We start from the raw sequence: 8376 nt of genomic DNA, 5'->3' as shown, positions 1-8376 counted from the left end.
TGAGGTTATCACCTCACACTGGTTAGAATGGGAATCAGAAAATCTACAAACAACAAATGCTGGAGAGGATGTGGAGAAAAGGGAACCCTCTTGCACTGTTGGTGGGAATATAAATTGATATAGCCACTATGGAGAACAGTATGGAGGTTCCTTAAAAAACTAAAAATAGAATTACCATATGACCCAGCAATCCCACTACTGGGCATATGCCCTGAGAAAACCATAATTCAAAAAGACACATGCACCCCAATGTTCATTGCAGCACTATTTACAATAGCCAGGTCATGGAAGCAACCTAAATGCCCATGAACAGTAATATTCCATATATATAATGAAATATTACTCAGCCATAAAAAGGAATGGAATTGGGTCATTTGTAGAGATGTGGATGGACCTAGAGACTGTCATACAGAGTAAAGTAAGTCAGAAAGAGAAAAACAAATATCTTATATTAATGCATATATGTAGAATCTAGAAAAATGGTACAGATGAACCAGTTTGCAAGGCAGAAACAGAGACACAGATGTAGAGAACAAACATATGGACACACCAAGCGGGGGAAGGGGGTGGTAGTGTGTGGGATGAATTGGGAGATTGGGATTGACATATATGCACTAATATGTATAACATAGATAACTAATAAGAACCTGCTGTATAAAAAATAAATTTTAAAATGTTCTGCATCAGAATAAAAAAGTAAAATTGTATGATCATATCAGTAGCTGTAGGAAAAAAAAAAGATAGACCTACACATAGAAAGATACTCATCTATGATAACTACTCATTTGTATTCTTAGTTAGCAAAGGATTTCTTGTTTTCTGGGGGGGTTTTTTTGTTTCGTTGCTTTGTTTTTTTCATGAGAGGATGTTGAATTTCTGCAACTGTTGAGATAATCATATTTTCTTTAACTCTTGAATGTGGGAAAATAAATCAACATCAATTTTTGTAGGTTAGTACCTTTCTTTACTGTTCTAAGAATATTTTTATACTCCAAAATCATGTAGAACTCATCCAAAGGTAACTTTATCATGTCATCTTTAAGATATAGATTTATAATCCATAGGGAATTATTTTTTGTATGGGGGGTGACTAGAAGTCAAGTTTTATTTTCTACATGTATAGCCTACTTCCCCAGCACCATTTAGCTAACTGAGCAGAAACTTAAGTGGCCACACATAGCAAAAAATATAGACTTCACTACATTAGTTCAGACAAGTCATGAAACAAATGCACAAACAATAACAAATAGCAACAAGAACAGACTAAACTAGTGTACTGGTAATAAATTCTCTCAATTTTTAATAGGCTATGAAAGTCCTTTATTGCTTCTTCACTTTTGAAGAATAATTTCCAGTGTACAAAATACTAGATTGTAGGGTTTTTTCTCTCAACACTTTATTTCACTCCACTCACTTCTTGCTCACATGGTTTCTGAGAAGAAGTCAGATGTAATTCTTATCTTAGTTCCTTTATAGGTAAGATATTTTTTCCCTCTGGTTTCCTTCATGATTTTTTCTTTATCTCTGATTTTCTATAATTTGAAAATACTATGCCTTGTAAGTCACTGTTTACTATAAAAGTTAAAAGGTGAAACTATTTAAAATAACTATTACTAGAATAATAGATATACAATTTTAAAATATGTAAATTAACAATGCAAAATGTGGGGTGAGAAGTAAAATTATGTTTTTTGTATGTAACTGAAGTTATAAGCTTAAAATAGGCTCTTATAACATCTTAAATACAAGCTATTTTATATAAACTTCATAGTTATGACATAGAAAAAATCTTTAATAGACACCCAAAGATGAAGAGAAAGGAATCAATTCGCACGACTACAAAATATATATATATTTTGTGTGCGTGAACACATACTGAAAACAACAAAAATGGTGATCATAAATCCTTACCTATCAATAATTACTTTAAATGTAATACATTAAATCACCAACCTAAAGACATAGAGTGGCTCAAGGGATAAAAAACTTCCCAACAAAGAAGAGCCTACAACCAGATGGCTTGACTGATGAATTCCACCAAACATTTAAAGAAGAATTAACACCAAACCTTCTCAAACTCTTCCAAAAAGTTGAAGAAGAGAGAACACTTCCAAACTCATAACCTTGTATACAGAAAATTCTAAAGAATTCACACATAAAAAAATATGTATATTTTAGAGCTAATAAACCATTTCAGCACGATAGTAGGATAAAAAATAAACAAAAGTTAGTTGTATTTCTATACACTATCAATGAACAATCTAAAAACGAAATTGAGAAAATAATTCCACTTACAAGAGTATCAAAAAGATTGAAATACTAAGGTTTAAATTTAGCAAAACAAGTACAAGGCTTATACACTGAAAACTACAAAACATCATTGAAAGAAACTAAAGGAGACCTAATTAAACAGAAAGACACCCCGTGTGAGCAGATTGGAAGATTTAATATTGTTCTGGTGGCAATACTCCCCAAAGTGATGTACAGATTCATGCCATCCTTATCACAAATCCAGATGGCTGTTTTTTTTTTTTTTGCAGAAATTGACAAGCTGATCCTAACGTTCATAAAGAAATTCAAGGAACTCAGAATAGCCAAAATCTTGAAAAATTTGGAGGACTCACACTTCCAAATTTCAACACTTACTACAAAGTCAAAACAGTATAGTAGTGGTATAAACATAGATGTGTAAATCAATGGAATAGAATTGAAAGTCTAGAAATATATCCACGCATTTATGCTCATTGATTTTTGACAAGGGCGCCATGACCATTCAAGGGAGGAAAAAAACAGTCTTCAAGAAATGGTGCCGGGACAATTGAATATACACATGCAAAGAATGGAGTTGGACCTCTACCTTGCACCATATTTTTGCTCAAAATAAATTTACCCAAAATAGATCAAAGACCTCAATGTAAGAAAAAAAACTTAGGTTAAATCTTCGTGGCCTTGGACTAGGCAATAATCTCCTAGATATGACACCTATAGCCCAAGCAACCAACAAGAAAATACATTGGATTTTATCAAAATTAAAAATTTTGTGCATCAAAAGATACTATCAAGAAATTACAGAGTCATAATGGTGTCTGTATAACCTCCAGAGACTGGTGCATTGGACCTCAGCCACCCATAAAAGATGACAGCAGCAGCTAGGCCAACTTTTGAACCTGCAATAGGTAGGAGAGGAAAAGGAGAAGGTGATTTGAGCCAACTCTCAAAGCAATATTCAAGTAGAAACCTACCCTCTCATACAGATAAAATATAGACAAACCACTCAGGATGTCCCTGAAGAGGTTAGGAACCATGACTTCAGGAGAGAGTTGGAAGAGAGAGAAAAAAAATAAGAGATATTCCAACCGAGAACATACAACCTCCTCTTCAGCGTCAAAGAAGCCTTGATTAGACCAGATTCCCACTGCCAACCTTGATGCAGCTGATCTTCTAACGGATAAGATGAAGATGAAGACTTTGATAGAGTGATGATGATGGTAGTGTAGCTCTTGAAGAACTTGAAAAGATTAACAAAGAAAGAGCTGAAGAGCAGGCCAGGAAAGAACAAGAACAAAAGGGTGAAGAAAAAAGGATTCGTATGAAAAACATTCTGAATTGAAATCCTCTCCTTAATCTCACTGGTCCATCCCAGCCTCAGGCCAACTTCAAAGTTAAAAGAAGGTGGGATGATGACTTTGTTTTCAAAGACTGTGCAAAAGGTGTGGATGATCAGAAGAAGAAAAAGATTTGTGAATGATACGCTGCAATCTGAATTTCACAAAAAGTTCATGGAGAAATATATTAAATAGTACAGTTTTTGCGCTTAATTAAAGACTGTAAAATGTAAACACTCTGACTTTACTGTGGTTAGTTTTTTTCTCTTTCCCCCCTTCTAAATTGTGTATAGGTTTCCCTAATTTTAAGTTCCAAAATATCTTTTCCTTTATTGATACCTTATTTGATAAGGACTTGGGAATTGGTTTAACCCAGTTTTCATCTCTGAATATTTCCAGTCATATATTTTCTTTTTAATATGGGAAACGGAATCTGCTTGTAATGTGTTTCTAATAATCTAAAAAAAAAAACCCAGAAATTACAAAGAGACATCAAAAAATGGGATAGAATATTTGCAAATCATGTGTCTGTTCAGAGTCTAGTATCCAGAATATATAAAGAACCAATATTAGTGAACAATAAAAAGACAAACAACCCAATTTAAAAATGAGACAGGATCTGAATAGACATTTGTCCAAAGAAGATATATAAATGGCCATGAGCAAATGTCTAGGTGTTTCTATTTAGCCCTCTAGAAGTTTATTTTGGCCCATTATTCTAATTTTTTTTAACTTATTTTTAAATTTCTATGATACCGTCAGGTACACAGGTATCCCTTCCAGTCTCCCATCAGTTTCCAATTTGATCAGCAAACTACCAGCGTCCTCATCTAGATCGTTAACAGGCAGAAAGCAGAGCCGTGTCATGTACCACTACACCCCTTTCTGCAGGTAGTCAGCAACAGTTCACTGATTAGTGCTCTTTCAACCTCTTTCTACAAAAACTAGGCAATGATGTTGTAGCAAATTAACCTTCAAATATCAGGGACTCAATACAGCAGAAATTTAATTCTTATTCATGTCTCAGTCCAGCGTAGGGTAGATGACTTTCCTGGGCACTTCATCACTATGCAATTCTCAGGGAGCTGGGCTGCCTCCATAGAATGGCTCTAACGTGCACTTGGATAGGGAACAGAGAGTGTAAGCTAAGAACCTCACAGGAGATTTCAGGGGCCAGGTCAGTGGCATGTATCACTTCTGCCCACATCTCATGGGTCACACCAGCCTCAAACTAACTGCTGGGAAATGTAATCTTCCAAAGTGCCCAAGGAGAAGAAGTGGTATTGATGAGCATCTACCCACAACTTCCTCAATTTAATAAAACCTCAATCTTCCGAAGCTGGCACTGGCAGGAGACTTTCCAAGTGGGAAGGGGTGAGAGGACCTTGCAGCCTTACTCTTTTTCCCCTCAGGATTTGCATTCCTTTGGAGCTCTTCCATTTACATCACTACCATCACCATGCAGATATCAGAGGCTGCTGCAGCCATTTAAATGCACCCACCAAAGGGGGACCCACACTTTCCACCAACCTAACAATGTGGAAAAGATGCTATTCACCAGTGGAGCTGCATGGAACAGGACAGCTTGTTCCTTACACAGCCCAAAGAAACACGGTGATAGCTCCACCAATTCACAAGTTCTCTCTGGGGAGAATTGCTGCCCCCTCTAAGCAACAAAACCTGATATGCTCCTATGTTAACTCTCTCTTGCAGGGGGTCCCACATCTGTTCCAAGCAGAAACACTCTTAGATGTCTTACCCCAAAGAACTGTGAGAATTTTTCCCGATAAATCACCTCCTTTACAAAAAGCTGATACCTGTAAGCCTTTCTTTTTCAGGGGAGACCCCAGTCCCAACCCCAGAAGCAGTGTGGTCTCAACTCCATAGTTTAAGCAGGACAAACACAACAGAGTACCTACCACGTATTACACCTAGGGATAGATGAGATAATTTTTTTTAAATCTTATTTATTTATTTATTTAACATCTTTCAAGACAAGGAACTGACTGAGAACGAACATTCCCTCCTCACCTTTGTCTTGCTCTGAAAGTGTCTCAGACTTTCAAAAATTGGGCCTTTGCTTTAATGCGTTAGTCCATAATAGGCTCCTGTGCTCTTTTTTTTTTTAACATCTTTATTGGAGTATAATTGCTTTACAATGGTATCTTAGTTTCTGCTTTATAAAAAGTGAATCAGCTATAAGTATACATATATCCCGATATCCCCTCTCCCTTGGGTCTCCATCACACCCTCCCTATTCCACTCCTCTAGGTGGTCACAAAGCACCGAGCTGATCTCCCTGTGCTATGCGGCTGCTTCCCACTAGCTATCTATTTTACATTTGGTAGTGTACATATGTCAGTGCCACTCTCTTGCTTCATCCCAGCTTACCCTTTCCCCTCCCCATATCCTCAAGTCCATTTGCTACATCTGCGTCTTTACTCCTGTCCTGTCCCTACATTCCTCTGAACGTTTTTTTTTTTTTTTTTAGATTCCATCTATATGTGTTAGCATACGGTATTTGTTTTTCTCTTTCTGACTTACTTCACTCAGTATGACAGACTCTAGGTCCATCTACCTCACTACAAATAACTCAATTTCGTTTCTTTTTATGGCTGAGTAATACTCCATTGTATATATGTGCCACATCTTCTTTATCCATTCATCTGTCAATGGACACCTAGGTTGCTTCCATGTCCTGGCTATTGTAAATAGAGATGCAATGAACACTGTGGTACTTGACTCTTTTTTGAATTATGGTTTTCGAAGGGTATATGCCCAGTAGTGGGATTGCTGGGTTGTATGGTAGTTCTATTTTTAGTTTTATAAGGAACCTCCATACTCTTCTCCATAGTGGCTGTATCAATTTACATTCCCACCAACAGTGCAAGAGGGTTCCCTTTTCTGTACACCCTCTCCAGCATTTATTGTTCGTAGATTTTTTGATGATGGCCATTCTGATTGGTGTGAGGTGATAACTCATGTAGTTCAGATTTGCATTTCTCTAATGATAAGTGATGTTGAGCATCCTTTCATGTGTTTGTTGGCAAACTGTATATCTTCTTTGGAGAAATGTCTATTTAGGTCTTCTGCCCATTTTTGGATTGGGTTGTTTGTTTTTTTAATATTGAGCTGCATTAGCTGCTTGTAAATTTTGGAGATTGATCCTTCGTCAGTTGCTTCATTTGCAAATATTTTCTCCCATTCTGAGGGCTGTCTTTTCGTCTTTTTTATGGTTTCATTTGCTGTACAAAAGCTTTTAAGTTTCGGGCTTTCCTGGTGGCGCAGTGGTTGAGCGTCCACCTGTTGATGCAGGGGACACGGGTTCATGCCCCGGTCCGGGTGGATCCCACATGCCGTGGAGCGGCTAGGCCTGTGAGCCATGGCCACTGAGCCTGCGCGTCCGGAGCCTGTGCTCCGCAACGGGAGAGGCCAGAGCAGTGAGAGGCCCGCGTATTGCAAAAAAAAAAAAAAAAAAAGGCTTTTGCGTTTCATTAGGTTCCATTTGTTTATTTTTGTTTTTATTTCCATTTCTCTGGGAGGTGGGTCAAAAAGGTTCTTGCTGTGATTTATGTCATAGAGTGTTCTGCCTGTGTTTTCCTCTAAGAGTTTGATAGTGTCTGGCATTACATTTAGCTCTCTCATCCATTTTGAGCTTATTTTTGTGTATGGTGTTAGGGAGTGATCTAATCTCATACTTTTACATGTAGCTGTCCAGTTTTCCCAGCACCACTTATTGAAGAGGCTGTCCTTTCTCCACTGTATATTCCTGCCTCCTTTATCAAAGATAAGGTGACCATATGTGCATGGGTTTATCTCTGGGCTTTCTATCCTGTTCCATTGATCTAAATTTCTGTTTTTGTGCCAACACCACACTGTCTTGATTACTGTAGTATCAGTAGTCTGATACTGTATGTTATTTGTTGTTTTTCCCTTGCTGCTTTTAATATTTTTTCTTTGTATTTAATTTTTGAAAGTTTGATTAATATGTGTCTTGGTGTGTTTCTCCTGGATTTGTCCTCTATGGGACTCTCTGTGCTTCCTGGACGTGATTGACTGTTTCCTTTCCCATATTAGGGAAGTTTTCAACTATAATCTCTTCAAATATTTTCTCAGTCCCTTTCTTTTTCTCTTCTTCTTCTGGACCCCTATAATTCGAATATTGGTGTGTTTAATGTTGTCCCAGAGGTCCCTGAGACTGTCCTCAGTTCTTTTCATTCTTTTTTCTTTATTCTGCTCTGCAGTAGTTATTTCCACTATTTTATCTTCCCAGTCCCCTATCTGTTCTTCTGCCTCAGTTATTCTGCCATTGATTCCTTCTAGAGAATTTTTAATTTCATTTACTGTGTTGTTCATCATTGTTTGTTTGCTCTTTAGCTCTTCTAGGTTCTTGTTAAACGTTTCTTGTATTTTCTCCATTCTATTTCCAAGATTTTGGATATCTTTACTATCATTACTCTGAATTCTTTTTCAGGTAGACTGTGTATTTCCTCTTCCTTTGTTTGGTCTGGTTGGTTTTTACCTTGCTCCTTCATCTGCTGTGTGTTTCTCTGTCTTCTCATTTTGCTTAACTTACTGTGTTTGGGGTCTTCCTTTTGCAGGCTGCAGGTTCGTAGTTCTTGTTGTTTTTGGTGTCTGCTCCTAGTGGCTAAGATTGGTTCAGTGGGTTGTGTAGGCTTCCTGGTGGAGGGGGCTGATGCCTGTCTTCTGGTGGATGAGGCTGGATCTTGTCTTTCTGGTGGGCAGGACTGCATCCAGTGGTGCGTTTTGG

General features: G+C 37.5%; 1 pseudogene; it reads left to right on the top strand.

Annotated features, from left to right (window-relative positions):
• The first annotated feature begins 3136 nt into the window (after positions 1-3136).
• Positions 3137-3800, top strand: LOC114888006 (annotated as a pseudogene).
• The last annotated feature ends 4576 nt before the right edge of the window (positions 3801-8376 follow it).

The sequence above is a fragment of the Monodon monoceros genome, unplaced genomic scaffold (assembly GCF_005190385.1).
Source record: "Monodon monoceros isolate NGI ecotype Baffin Bay Population unplaced genomic scaffold, NGI_Narwhal_1 Super_Scaffold_8, whole genome shotgun sequence".
In the NCBI taxonomy this organism is placed as follows: Eukaryota; Metazoa; Chordata; class Mammalia; order Artiodactyla; family Monodontidae; genus Monodon; species Monodon monoceros.
This window is presented reverse-complemented; position numbering and strand designations above follow the sequence as displayed.